The sequence below is a fragment of the Salvelinus namaycush genome, chromosome 35 (genome assembly GCF_016432855.1).
Source record: "Salvelinus namaycush isolate Seneca chromosome 35, SaNama_1.0, whole genome shotgun sequence".
NCBI lineage: Eukaryota > Metazoa > Chordata > Actinopteri > Salmoniformes > Salmonidae > Salvelinus > Salvelinus namaycush.
Genome location: NC_052341.1, coordinates 27689616 through 27705324, shown reverse-complemented (window position 1 = coordinate 27705324; position 15709 = coordinate 27689616). Strand labels below are relative to the sequence as shown.

General features: G+C 43.5%; 1 long non-coding RNA gene across 1 annotated transcript in view; it reads left to right on the top strand.

The window, feature by feature from the left end:
• LOC120030066 overlaps positions 1 to 15709 on the top strand; it is a 53954-nt gene that overhangs the window by 37195 nt on the left and 1050 nt on the right. The window contains exons 3-6 of the long non-coding RNA XR_005473618.1: positions 4990 to 5056; positions 9450 to 9625; positions 13241 to 13343; positions 13823 to 13995. This is a non-coding gene — a long non-coding RNA (uncharacterized LOC120030066). The remainder of the gene's footprint in view (positions 1 to 4989; positions 5057 to 9449; positions 9626 to 13240; positions 13344 to 13822; positions 13996 to 15709) is intronic.

Here is a 15709-nt window from a genome sequence, read left to right as displayed (position 1 = left end):
GATCCCTGCAACACATCCAGGTGATTGTATAGAAATGGCCCCTGCTCATATGGACTTTTTTAGTGATGAACTGTATGCTGTGAATGTGTTTTATAGGAGCCGTAAAGCATTTGTTCATAAGCCACCAAGGTTGCAGGGAGCCACTCCTCTCAGCACGTAAAGCACAGCTGGCCAAGTCTCTGCAGAGAGAATGCAGAGGAAATGTATAATGTATGGACAGACAGAGAGCAGGCACCCCCACTCCAGAGGCCTCTGTGGTGACAAGTGTGAGAGGATAGCGTGTGTGCGTGTTGGTGTGTGTTTTGCAGTACTGTCTCTTGGTGAATGAAGGTGGTTGGAGAGGTCCAAAGAGGCCCCACTTTTGCAGAAGAGACTTTTTCAGATCTATCTGTCTTCTCCTTTTTGTGCAGATTGAATATTGAGTGTCATAGTCAGTAAACCAACAGACATAAAAAGTAGGGCTGTCTCTGACTAAAATAATCTTGGTCGACCAAGAGTCATCTGTTCTCTCGACCAATCGATTGGTCTAAATTTTTAAAGGTGTATTTTTCCATATATAGACACATTTGAATCAAAACAAGTATATGCACTGAGCTTTAAGCGAACTGTTTGATGAAATAATTAAGATACACAAATGACTAGAGGGAGTCCAACCGCAATTGATTTGATTGTGCTGGGCCTGGCTCAGACTTGCTGCGCTGTGTTTAAAAAAAACTGCGAGTGACTGTGTAACTAGCACCCATTTATCTCGCTTCCTTCCCTGCTGCAGCGACCAACAAAGAAAAATCAACAGTGCGTATCACACTGTCCGTGTTGCTGAAGCTGCATCGTAATTACAGCCATTTCTGACTGAAAAGTTATGTTACCAAAATCCCTAATTTGTTTAGGAAAAACATTCAAATCAAATTTTATTAACATATGGTTAGCAGATGTTAATGCAAGTATAGCGAAATGCTTGTGCTTCTAGTTCCGAATGTGCAGTAATATCGAACAAGTAATCTAAAAATGTCACAACTACCTTATACACACAAGTGTAAAGGAATGAATAAGAATATGTACATATGAATATATGGATGAGTGATGGCCGTGCGGCATAGGCAAGATGCAGTAGATGGTATAGAGTACATGAGTAATGTAGGGTATGTAAACATTATATAAAGTGGCATTGTTTAAAGTGACTAGTGATATATTTATTGCATCCAATTTTTTATTATTAAAGTGGCTGGAGATGAGTCAGTATGTTGGCAGCAGCCACTCAATGTTAGTGATAGCTGTTTAACTGTCTGATGGCCTTGAGATAGAAGCTGTTTTTCAGTCTCTTGGTCCCAGCTTTGATGCACCTGTACTGACCTCACCTTCTGGATGATAGCGGGGTGAACAGGCAGTGGCTCGGGTGGTTGTTGTCCTTGATTATCTTTTTGGCCTTCCTGTGACATCAGGTGGTGTAGGTTTCCTGGAGGGCAGGTAGTTTGTCCCCGGTGATGCGTTGTGCAGACCTCACTACCCTCTGGAGAGCCTTACGGTTGTGGGCGGAGCAGTTGCCGTACCAGGCGGTGATACAGCCCGACAGGATGCTCTCGATTGTGCTATCTGTAAAAGTTTGAGTGTTTTCGGTGACAAGCCAAATTTCTTCAGCCTCCTGAGGTTGAAGAGGCGCTGTTGCGCCTTCTTCACCACGCTGTCTGTGTGGGTGGACCATTTCAGTTTGTTCATGATGTGTACGCCGAGGAACTTAAAACTCTCCACCCTCTCCACTACTGTCCCGTCAATGTAGATAGTGGGGTGCTCCCTCTGCTGTTTCCTGAAGTCCACGATCATCTCCATTGTTTTGTTGACGTTGAGTGTGAGTTTATTTTCCTGACACCACACTCCGAGGGCCCTCACCTCCTCCCTGTAGGCCGTCTTGTCGTTGTTGGTAATCAAGCCCACCACTGTAGTGTCGTCTGAAAACTTGATGATTGAGTTGGAGGCGTGCATGGCCACGCAGTCATGGGTGAACAGGGAGTACAGGAGAGGGCTGAGAACGCACCCTTGTGGGGCCCAGTGTTGAGGATCAGCGGGGTGGAGATGTTGTTTCTTACCCTCACCACCTGGGGGTGGCTCGTCAGAAAGTCCAGGACCCAGTTGCACAGGGCGGGATGGAGACCCAGGGCCTCAAGCTTAATGACGAGTTTGGAGGGTACTATGGTGTTGAATGCTGAGCTGTAATCGATGAACAGCATTCTTACATAGGTATTCCTCTTGTCCAGATGGGTTAGGGCAGTGTGATTGCGATTGTGTCGTCTGTGGACCTATTGGGGCGGTAAGCAAATTGGAGTGGGTCTAGGGTGGCAGGTAGGGTGGAGGTGATATGATCCTTGACTAGTCTCTCAAAGCACTTCATGATGACAGAAGTGAGCGCTACGGGGCGATAGTCATTTAGCTCGTTACCTTAGCTTTCTTGGAAACAGGAACAATGGTGGCCCTCTTGAAGCATGTGGGAACAGCAGACTGGGATAGGGATTGATTGAATATGTCCGTAAACACACCAGCCAGCTGGTCTGCGCATGCTCTGAGGACGCGGCTAGGGATGCCGTCTGGGCCGGCAGCCTTGTGAGGGTTAACACGTTTAAATGTTTTACTCACATTGGCCGCGGTGAAGGAGCGCCTGAAAGTTTTGGTAGTGGGCCGTGTCTGGGAGCAAGACGTTGGTGTCCGCGACGGGGCTGGTTTACTTTTTATAATCCGTGATTGACTGTAGACCCTGCCACATACGTATCATGTCTGAGCCATTGAATTGCGACTCTACTTTGTCTCTATACTGACTCTTTGCTTGTTTGATTGCCTTGCGGAGGGAATAGCTACACTGTTTCTATTTGGTCATGTTTCCGGTCGCCTTGCCATGATTGAAAGCAGTGGTTCGCGCTTTCAGTTTTGCGCGAATGCTGCCATCAATCTACGGTTTCTGGTTGGAAAAGGTTTTAATAGTCACTGTGGGTACAACATCACCGATGCACTTGCTAATAAACTTGCTCACCGATTCAGCGTATACATCAATGTTGTTGTCTGAGGCTATCCCTATTCCCTCAACCCTTGCTCTCTACACATGAGACATGTATGCATTGCATGCATGTGACCAATAGGGCCTGACCTATAGCATATCATAATCACATCAATACATTTATTATATCAAACTCTGAACACTGTAACACGTGACAGAAAAATGGATGCAGAGGACTTGACAAATGAACTCGAAATGGGGGAATATTTACTGGTTGCTCAGGAGGTAAAGGGGAAGTCAGATGTGTGTAATACATTTGACTAGTTGTGGAAAATACTGGAAATCAAGAAAAAGAAGGTAGTATGCATGCATATTATATGTGCCGAACAGGTGTTTAGATTACAATGTACTTTTTTTACTATATATTTTCTGATTGTTTGGAACAATGTAAACAACACTAAATAAATTATAAGCGTACCAGAGAATCTGTTGTAACGTTTTTTTGAATCCTTTATTACAGCAAAGACTAAAAACAATCGCATTCATTTGTGAATGCAATTTCCAAAATGGAACAGTTTAGGCCTATTTATTGTTTACGCCAATTATTCAATGGTCGCTTTGTTATTTTATTTTAAAACTAAAATGCTTGATTGCATTTGAAATCACGAATGATTCCTGTGTGATAACATGAACAAATAAATGATTGATTGATACAGTAGCCTATGTAAGTATTGGAATATAGGCTTGAGTAAGTTACGGTATTAAGAATTAACAGGATGCACTCTTAGGCCTACAGCTCGATGGTGGTTATACAAGGCTGCTATACTAAGCCTACTAATGATAATGACGTTACTTATTATTATAATGATCGTCATAATAATAATAACAATAAGAAGGAGGTCAAGGAAAAAGGAGGGTTGTTATTATTATAAATAATACCAGAGAAGCTGGTCTAACGAAAAAAAAGTGTAAAGCCTTTGTTACAGCATAGCAAAAATTTAAAACAGCTGAATTTGTGAAATTGTTTATCCAACATGTTGTGGGTGCCTGAGACTTGGTGCTCACGGAATTAGTAGGCTATTAAGCAAACACTCAAACAGGCAACAGAAGCAGGATCTGGCTTATTTCTGCAGATATATATGGCTGATTTTATAAAGCCAGGCACATTTAATAGTTAGGCTCTTGATCAGGGACGCAACTTTCACTTTCACAAAAATTGCATTTTTGTCCCCCCCAGTTTTATCATTACAATGTGATACATAATGCAACACATTGTGCTTTAGGACCATTGGACTCCGAGCGCTCGGGTAGCCTGCTTGGAGTGTTCAGCCGGCTGGATTTAGGACCGCACGGATACCACAGAACAGGCTGACAGGCTGTGTGAAGGCAAAGCTTCTGGCAGGCTGGCTGAACCAGCACGGGAGAGTTGAGCATAGTTCAGTGTGTGTGTGTTGCGCTCTTTCACCAAGTTGTAAAAGCAAGCAGAGCAGAAACTGGCTACTCTTTAGTTGACTGAATATAGCTGGCAAGGTAACTGCTGTCTAACTTAACAGAACACTAAACTAGTGTTTATTCACAGTGCTGAGCAAGTATTGTAACTGACATGTACAGTAAGGTGAATATATAAGCTACAATAACTAGTAACTACCACAGCCATGTCAGCTCTAGCCTCTAGTTATCTGTCAGATAGCGATATGAGCTGGCTATTATTACTATCTAACAGATGTTGTTTGTATGGAAATGTTTCGTAGCCTTTATGTTGTCCCGTTTCAGAAGTTAATGAACTTGGCTAGCTTTTGCTCCTGACCGCCCGTTCCCGCCCCTTAGCATGAAAAATGCGGGATGCATTAGGGATGCAACTGAAGGGATGCAACTGAAGCTTAAAGCTGAAGCTTAAAGCTACAGTCTGGAATCTGAGAATAATGATCATTTCAATTATTGAACCATTTATTCTCTTCTTGGATAATATAATGTACACCAAGGTAATTCTTTGTCATGCCTCATTTTAGGAGGATCGGATGGTGACAGGGGTCTCAGCAGGGTCAGGCAACCAGGGAAGACCAATCTGTGACAGAGGTGAGGTGAATTACTGCAGATACAACACTTTATTCTCTCTGTGCAGCAAACACTGGACAAGCCAGATGCTATTTCAAGGCAGTCTGACAAACCGCCAAAGTTGACTTCCAAACTGTATCAAGGGTTGATAGAGGCTTTCCCCAATGACACAAAACAGGTAAAGCAAAAATGTGAGGAAGATCCTGTAGAAGCTATTGATGATGATGAATGGATACAGATAAGTTTGAATTTCCAGTCATGTTCATATCATCTCAGACATAAATTACTATAGTTTAAGACCATCCATAGAATGTACTGTATGCCAGTGAAACTGAATATCATGCACTCAGAAATGTAATACCTCTGCTGGAGGTGTAAAACACAAAAGGGGACATATTTGCATATGTTATGGTCTTGTGCAGGCTAGCTGATTTCTGGCAAAGAGTATCTTCTTTTTTTCTCAGCATGTCTACAGATTCTCCCTTCTCCCTGTTTTTGTTTGCTTAGAAATGTTGAAACTGGAGACTGTTTTCTGAAGAAACGGTGTAACCAATAATTTATAGTGGCTAAGAAATGCATTGCCATTTATTGGAAGGTTGGTTTTCCTCCCACAATGTCAAGTTATGTATCACTAGATTTGATTTATTACACAATGAAAGGTATACTGGGCAATTTTCATAAGGTCTGGATGACTTATATGGAATACAGTAGGACTAAAGGAGTCTGTATTGAAAACATGCCCACGTCAGGGGAGATGCATATCTAGCTGCTGGGCTGCTCAGTCCTGGTCTGGGGGTTTGCCGTCCTGTGGATTGTCACTCTGGCCTTGGCCTAACACACCTGATACCAATAACGAATGTTTCACTAAAATCCTAACGTTAAGTGGGGTGTGTTAGGTGGGGGGGCTGCAGGGTGGTGGAACGTTAAGGACAGAACGGGGCGACCCAAATATATTGTGTGCAAGTAAAAAGAGCTCTACAGTACTATTAGTAGTATGAGAATAATTATATGGAGGATTTGCTGTTTCTGTGTGTTAATGTATATTTGAAGTGTATGTGTTTTATTTATTTCAAACCTTTCCCTTTAAATGAAAAAAGTGAAAGGTGTGAATGGTGAAGGAAATTGTGTTGGGTGAGAGTTGAGTTATTGACTAGACTGGTGGGGGTCGGGCGTGCAGGCGTCTCGGGCTGCTGGTCGGTCAGGCTGCAATTTCTTTTGTTGTATTTTTTCAAGAGTTGCTCATTTGTTAGTCTATTGGTTAAAGGAGCAACACAATATTTTATTATCGAATTACCTTTGATCTAGTTCAGTCTTATTAATCACTTAAACAGGTTTAATAATTATCTCTTACATAGCTTGATGACTGTGGGTATTTTTGCTTAATTTTTGTTCTAAATGGAGACTGCATATTGGATTGTGTAAAAAGGCAGGAAATGAGCTTTAGATGGCCCAAAAATCCAAGGAGAGGACCCCCAGACCTCCCATCAGGTTATGTCCCCCCCACTTTTACAACCAAAGTGGCACCCCTGCTATTGATTATAGACCTAATTAAGTTGGGCTTTCCTCTCTCCTCACTTTTCTTAGACAATTAAGGCAAGGGCTGTTTTCTCTCCGCTTCTGCCTCCGCCGCATTCGTCTCAACACCAAAATGCGATTAACTTTTCTATTATACACATAGAAACATTGTCTAGGAAAAGGTGCCAATTCAACAGCGCACAGACGTATTTCAGAATTGTGGACAGCAAACACTAACGCGGGGAAAAACACACATTTGTTATAAAATAATATTATTTGTATTTGTGTAGCACCATTGTTCTTACATAATATAACCATATACAATTTCAGTAGCAAATGTTTTAGACTGATGGACTGTGCCATCCCCATTCCCTCCACAATGGATCAGTCCACTCAGACAGACGCAAATCAGACAGTCTTGTACACCATGATTTTTTAAATTTATTGACCAGTCGACTAAATGGGGTCAGCCCTAATAGAATGGAATGGTTCCTAATGTCTTGATGACTTTAACTAATAGATCTTTATGCAATGTAATGTACAGTAATGCAATGTGTTTTTAAAGACCTGAACACAAGGTACTGTATTTCTCACACACCTGTTCCATATTTATTCATACCAAAACATTTAATGCAACACTATCCACCACCTGTTAAACATCTGTGCTAGAATTGGGCACCGGACCCAATAACTCCCCCGGATTGCCACATTGGACAGTCATCTGGAAAAACGCAAGGCATCTCTCTCACCCACCCACCCACAACAAAACTGGAGTGCAAACCACTGAGAGAGCAGAGAATGAGCAGAGAAGGCACTGAACTGATGAATGAGCATTCAATAAGCCTTCATCAGGACACAGTTAGTAGAAACATGCAGAGGAGATGGAATGGAGCATGCCTTCATTTGATGCGGGAGGACTGCGGATTCCATTAACAACGCATTGGGACAAGCCACATTACTCAGGGTAATTTTGATCCTGAGTAAACATTCCCCTCACATCTACTAGGGCTATAACTTGAACAGCTCCATGAATGAGGTCTAGGTGAAGTATGGTGGGTGGACCCCAATGCTGACCGTTAAAGTGAACAAAGTCTTTTAAAAGATTTGTCTCTATTCAGATCATTAGATTCTTTTCCATTACCAGATGTTCGCCGAGGTTCTGACCGACTGTGTTTAAGTTGAAGGCATTTAGTGAGAGTACTAAATCCACAGTTGGTGCGGAACTGTACTCTGTTTTAAAATGGTACTCTGAGACGAGATAAGCTTCCGCCCTGCCCATGTCTGAGATCTTTAAACGGCATCAACAATGGGCTTGCTCCATTTTCATGAGAAACAGAAAGCCTCTTTATGGATGCGTCAGATAGTGGTTTTGCATTCTCCCCTGTGCAGACAGGCCCTGTGTGTGTGTCTCTGTGTGTGTGTCTGTGTTTGTCTGTCCGCGCGCGTGTGTGTGTATGTGCACCCGTGCATGTGTGTGCGCCCGTGCATTTGTGCGATGCCGCAGCAGATTGTCCGGCCATACCGAGGTCCACATTTACATGGTCCTAATCTGGGCCAGATGTTCCAGGATGACACAGAAAATTATAAAAGGCCCCATACCCTGGGAAAGTAATGTGACCTTGTGACTGGCGCTGTCATATTCCCCCATCGTCAGCCCATTGTGCAGCTAATTAGAAGAACATTTGCTTGTTAGTATAACTACAGCACCGGGAATATAGGTGGGGTCATTTTTAATTCTGTTGTTTTAATAGCTTTGGTCACTGGGACGTTAGGCATACAGCTGTGGTGCTTGTAGTTGTTTGTACTGTGCAACATGTTAAGATGGCTTGTGCTCAAGGACTATTTCTGTGTTCGTAAGCCTCACACATTCTTATCTCTTTGCCTCTCTGCCCCTGTTTTACTTTATGGTTATTTTGTTTGCAATTATTTCCAAATATAATCTACTGACCTTGCTGTAAATCGTTGTTCAGATTCAGAAACAGCTGTCGCACAACCAGTTCATTTGTCCTACATACATAGGTTAAGTTTAACTAAAGTTTATCTACCCACATTTCAGCTCTGCGCTCCAAGAATCTCCTCAGTCATGTATTTTTTAGGACCGTCCAGAGACGACCGCCAGGTTAGCTTACTTGCTACTTCTCTTAGGACTCACTGTTGGCCTAGATTAAAATAGTTATTTTTCTGTTCAACGTGTTCTAGTAGAAATATGTATTCGAAATCCACAGTGTTGATCTCTGACCTGTGTATGCTCCATACTCTGGGGCCCTAAATAACTAAAGCACGGCCAAGCTAGCGCTTCAGAGGCCAATAAACAACAGATGTTTCAGACTGGAAACAAGGACAGCATTGCTTTGAAAAAACAACTCCAAAACCCTTATAAATAAACTAAGGAGAGAACATCTCTTCTACCATATGCAATATGGACGTTAGTTTAGTTATTTAGTTGCACCCAAGCTTACAGGGTGACTGCATGTAGTCTGGTAGGCGGTAGCTATCTTGCCTCAGTAGACTGAATGCTTGCTCGTTAATTATACTGTGAGCACACAAACATCATTAGATATGATACTCCAGTTTTGATATGAATAATATGTCCCATTTTTCAATAATGCATTAATGTTACTGCCGTAAGCCTGCTTGGATCAAATCCTTTAAGAAAATGTAATCATGTCATTTAATGTCTCATTGTTGAGGGCTCAGTGGGAATGAATGAGTGAAGCCTGACACTGGTTACCTGAAAGCTTGACAGATTCCTAGACTTCGGGCGCAGTCCCATCACCTCACAGTGGTATCCATTGTAAGCATACTGTAGGTTCTGTGTATCCAGGCTCGGCTAACTGATGCCGGCCTGGTAACAGGCTTAAACTCCCTGACATTGTCCCTCTGTTTCCCTATGCGAAAGTGCTAGAGGAGAGTCAGCGGCAGCAGCTTGGGGCGGTAAGCTACTTGTCGGCGCTATGCGCTAGGCCTCTTCTACAAAGGCCCAGGCTCACATCGACGTCCCCTGGGCCGCCAAGTACGTCTCCAATAATCCCTGCATTCGCTTCATCGCCATCGACGATCAAAAGCGCAATTTAGGTCAGTGCCGCCATTCTCTTTCTCTGTTTGCCTGTCTGTCTCTTTATTTCCACTCTATTTTTCTGTTTCCTTTTCTGCATCTCTGTCTCACTCCCCCCCGCCCTCTCTGGAAGGCATGCGTCAGAATTGCTCCCTGATTGAGTGCCACTGTTCAGCAGGCCTTTAACTTTCCTCGCTAGTTTATACCTCCAGTCCACTGGATTCTTTCTTGACTTTGTCAAGCTGCATTTGGTGTACGAATGTAAATGTAAGTGTTTAAGTTCTGATGTTTTCATTCAACCTCACATCATTCACTTATTTGACGGCGCTGCCGTGCTGTTGAGAGCCTCCGTAGACCTTAGTGTTTGATTGGCTCTGTGAGTGCTGGGCTAGCCTTGTCCATTGGTAGTCCGACTTCATTGCTGATTTGAACACAGAAGGGAGATGCAGCAGATACTGAGCAGGAGAGCACACACAGCACAACACCCTAAGATCAGGCTTCTACACACACCAGCCTTCATTATCAGCTCTGCTAGAATACCACTGCCTCTCGGCTTCTATGAGAAGGAACAACATCATATTATATCAGACCTGGAGGGGTGTGTGTGTGTTTCACAGAGAGACAAATATGTATATGTGCGTGTGTGCTTCAGTGAAAAACGATAAGTGTGTGTGTGCGCGCGCACAAGCGCATGTTTGCACGTCACTTGTGTATGTGTGAAAAAGAGTGCGAAAGAAAGTGTTCACGCACCTGTCACCTCTCATCCACTCCAGTGTTCAGAAGGCAACATCCTAATTAGAGGAGCTGGTAAATGTTTCATTCTACAAGGCTCCTCTGCCCCGGTGCTGCTACTGCGCTCCTCCTCTCGCCCTCCTCCTCTTGCCCTCCTCCTCTCGCCCTCCCCCGCTACGCTTTAATCTTATTGTTCCTTTGTGTAATGTATTTTGCTTGTAGCTCAAGTAAGCAGGGGGTAGTAGGGTGCAAGCACAGATGATTTCTGACTGGCCCTTTGAAAGCCTGGGAATGCAGAGAGCAGGAAAGGCGCTGTAAGAATAGCTGTGGAGCGTCTCTCCAACTCTCTAGAGTGGTCTAAAACAGGGAGCTTGCTGTGACCAGGGGAACAGGTGTCAGGTCACAGAGCACATAGGACAGGACAATGGCCCTCCTGCGTCACCCAGACAGGACGGCCCCCTGAGGAAGATTTAGGCGTAAACAGCTTCATGTTCAGAGTTTCATCTGTACTCCGATTGGAATGAAATATGCAAGTGAGTTAACAACTCGTGCAAATTGCACAATGCATCATTTGGTGCCAGCTTGCTCTGAGTGGTGCCTGTCTACCTAGTGAATTTAGTAACCTGTGTGGTTTTTTTTCTTACTTCTCCTTCAGAAGCAGAGTTTGTGCCAGTCTCTCACCTACCTGCCTACCTTGCTACCAACATACACACTGTTTCCCCACCTCTTTCTGTCTTATCTCTTTATCTTCAACTCTTTCCTCATACTTCTCTCATCTTTGTTTGCCTTCCTCCTCTTTCTTTCTCTCCCTCTCTCATTTTCTCTCTCTGGCAGGCCCTATGGCCGGGGACTATGATGTCAAAAACTGGTTAGGGTGACTATCTGACCAATGAGCCATACCAGAATGGCCCTTTGGACAGAAGTTTGACAGACCCCAGCGAATGGGTGCTGTAGCCTGTCTGTGTACTATAGTCACTGTCACCAAACTGGAGTCTCCTTGTCCCTACACTGTCCACACAGTGACCATCCCTAGTTCCCTACAAGGGAATTCAGCATCTCCAGCTTGGCTCCGAACAAAACAACCGTCTGTGTTTGATGTGTGTGCACTCCCTCACGCAACGTTGTCCCGACTGCCGCATTAAAAAAACAAGCCAAGCTGGAGGAAATGATTGACCTCGTAGTAACTCTGTTTCCCGCTCCAGCAGGTCAATTGCGGGACATGTTTATTGGCGGCAGTAAACCATTATTCTCCACAATCAGTTTAAATATGGTTTTAAGACGATGTCATTAGAGAGATAACTTCATGACGTGCAGCCTCGATAAATCAATGCAAAACATCCTGTATGGTTCAGAGCTGTCTGTCTGTCTGTCTGTCTGTCTGTCTGTCTGTCTGTCTGTCTGTCTGTCTGTCTGTCTGTCTGTCTGTCTGTCTGTCTGTCTGTCATTAGAAACAGGATCTCACCGTGTCCACTCCCCGCATGATGTCACCGCCACACAACCGGATCCTCAGCAGACAGGGCTCCAAGCCTTTCTGTTGTGTGTACAGTTACCAAACACTCAACATACAGTGCATTCGGAAAGTATTCAGACCCCTTGACTTTTTCCACATTTTGTTACGTTACAGCCTTATTCTAAAATTGATTAAATAAAATCCTCATCAATCTACACACAATACCCCATAATGACAAAGCGAAAAAAGGTTTTTAGATATTTTTGCATATGTATAAAAAAAAATCTAAATAGAAATAAGTATTCAGACCCTTTGCTATGAGACTTGATATTGAGCTCATGTGCATCCTGTTTCCATTGATCATCCATGAGATGTTTCTACAATTTGATTGGAGTCCACCTGTGGTAAACTCAATTGATTGGACTTGATTTGGAAGGGCACACAACTCTCTATCTAAGGTCCCACAGTTGGTAGTGCATGTCAGAGAAAAAAACAAGCCATGAGGTCAAAGGAATTGTCCGTAGAGCTCCGAGACAGGATTGTGTCAAGGCACAGATCTGGGTAAGGGTACCAAAAAAAATGCAGCATTGAAAGGTCCCCAAGAACACAGTGGCCTCCATCATTTTTAAATGGAAGAAGTTTGGAACCACCAAGACTCTTTCTAGAGCTGGCCGGCCGCCCGCCCGCCCAAACTGAGCAATCGGGGTAGAAGGGCCTTGGTCAGGGAATTGACCAAGAACCCGATGGTCACTCTGACAGAGCTCCAGAGGACTTGAGGCGTCTGTTTCTCAAACTAGACACTCTAAGGTACTTGTCCTCTTGCTCAGTTGTGCACCGGGGCCTCCCACTCCTTTCTCTCTATTCTGGTTAGACCCAGTTTGCGCTGTTCTGTGAAGGGAGTAGTACACAGCGTTGTACCAGATCTTCAATTTCTTGGCAATTTCTTGCATGGAATATCCTTCATTTCTCAGAACAAGAATAGACTGACAAGTTTCAGAAGAAAGTCTTTGTTTCTGGCTATTTTGAGCCTGTATCGAACCCACAAATGCTGATGCTCCAGATACTCAACTAGTCTAAAGAAGGACAGTTGTATTGATTCTTTAATCAGCACGACAGTTTTCAGCTGTGCTAACATAATTGCAAAAGGGTTTTCTAATGTTCAATTAGCCTTTTAAAATTATAAACTTGGATTAGCTAACACAACGTGCCATTGGAACACAGGAGTGATGGTTGCTGATAATGGGCCTCTGTACTCCTATGTAGATATTCCATAAAAAATCTGCCGTTTCCAGCTACAATAGTAATTTACAACATTAACAATATCTATTGTCCAGAAGATACTTGAAGGTGTATTGTGTGGATCAATACATTTATTTGAGAAGTATTATATCTATGCATTTAATTTATTTTAAAACAATTAATTATTCTGTTTTGTTTTTGTCATAATTCTCAGACAACAGCAAAAATCCAGGAAGAGACCCAGACTCTCGAATTGGGTGTAGGCGATGAGACTCTGTACAACTGGACAACGGAAGTTCAGCAATGGGCTAATACAGGTAAATGAATACAAAAAATAAATTATCCTAAATGTAACTCTCCTGGACTGTCACCTTGACGTAGTGGAGAGGCTTGCGTATTTCTGATCAATTTGATCGTATTTTAATGGACAAAAAATATGCTTTTCTTTAAAAAACAAGGACATTTCTAAGTGACCCCAAACTTTTGAACGGTAGTGTATATTTCATAGTGTTTACTGTTCAACTGTACGATTGCGCTTTCACTGACTTAGAAGTCGATTCTGATGAAGGTCAGTATGGCCAAAACATAAATGTCTTAAAAAAACCACATTCAATCAAAAATTCAATTCACAAACCAGAATTTTACCTCTACTTTCCTGCATTGTGAATTGTGAACTGAACTGTGTTCTTAGCTGTGCCGTATTCCTGTGTGTCCCTGTGCTGTTCAAACTCTGCAGAGTGCAGTCCGTCTATGGTGGTATGGTTCTGAACTGTGCTGTATGTGCTTGCCTGTGCAGAATTCCCAGAGTGCGGTCCCTCCATGGTGGTCCACACCAGTCTTCCATTTGGTGTCAGACACCTGGAGGAGGCCAAGGAGCAGGTGGAGCCTATCATCCTGGTGAAGCTGAACAAGCTGCCTGGCTTGCCACAGCCCGACAGCATCAAGTGTCAGAAGTGGAGATGCTCACAGGTGAGAGGGGTTACTCAGACAGGAGTTTTACTGTATTACTTCATTGAGTGAGGAGAGATAATACCAGGAGTTTTACTGTATTACTTCATTGAGTGAGGAGAGATAATACCAGGAGTTTTACTGTATTACTTCATCGAGTGAGGAGAGATAATACCAGGAGTTTTATTTAATTCACTCATTGAGAGAAGAGGAAGAGTTTTTTTTCTCCCTTCATAGATACTTTAAGAGATAATAACTGTTGCTACTTCACAGTCCTGTCAAGATACATGGAAAGTAGGTCAGAGGGTTAGACTCGGTTCAGTAAAACTCTGTGTAAAGAACATTGATGAGTGACATGCTGTCTATCACGATCACGCCGTACTAAACTTAAATGTATGACGTTTTTCTGCTTCTGTATACCACCCGAGTGTAGTGTACGGAGACTGCTTGGACATGGTGTTCCCTTTTCAAGTAGCTCCAATGTCCTGTTTACTGTGATGTTTCCCTGAATCTCTATGTTCTTCTTGGACCAGATACTGTGACTTTATTTACACTACTTATGTCCAGCAAGAATATGTCCTCCAAGGGCTCTCGTAGCTGTTCATCACTCTTCTGTAGTGATTGAAGTACACACTCGGCGATTGCATCACTCAATCTCTTAAATGTGCTCTCTCTCTCTCTCTCTCTCTTTTGCTCCAACACACACCCACACACACTCTGCTAAGCGAGGCTGGGCTGGGCTGGGGGTCAGAGGCCACAGAACATCTGTGTGGGAGGCCACATCACTGGGAGTGCCAGAGCATGGGCCAAGGCCCACTGGAACTGGATGGGCCATGATGGAACACACACACACACACACACACACACACACACACACACACACACACACACACACACACACACACACACACACACACACACACACACACACACACACACTTGTACTGTAACACACACACACAAGCACATTTGTATTATAATATAGACACACATTCATAATGGAATGCGCAGAAACACACACACAAACACATATGTACACTCACTCATACTGTACACATATCAGCTCCCTGTCAAATGCACTAGCAGTCATTCTTTCAAAGACCATTGTGACAGAGAGACACATGCATGATTGATCCTAACAGTTATAGCAGTTTAACTGTTGCTAAAATGTAGGTTATAGGTTGCGTGCTCTTTAGATTACTTCTCTTATGAAGCAGACGTATTCTCAGCTGCTGAATTCTCTTGCTTTCCTTGCGATAAAACGTGTTTATATTGGGGCGTTTATCTTAAGGTCCCAAACCCTCCTCCTTGGCGCTCCGTGCTCTTTGCCATGGGAAGTCAGCCTCACGCTGTATATGGAGACGGCAGGGCCCAGGGCCACTTTATCAACGTACCACTAGAGTGAACCAAACAATTTGTCCATGGCCACATTTCAACAAAAATGCTTATCATCAATTGATTTACTTGGTGATGACCTTTTCAAGGATGCATGAGCAAACAAACAATTATGTTTTTGGGGAGGAGTGGGGATGGAGGGACGTGGAGGGTGGGGGTTATGATAGCAGCACATAGTAGCCTATAACGATGCCTATTAAAAGCCCCAGCAGGAAATGGATACTATTTCCTTACCCTTAGCGGTACAGGACAGCGTACCTCGATGTTTATCCATCTGCTGCCTCTCCTCTTAGTACAGGCCAGCAGAAGCCTCTGACAGAAGCTACGACACGTACACCGG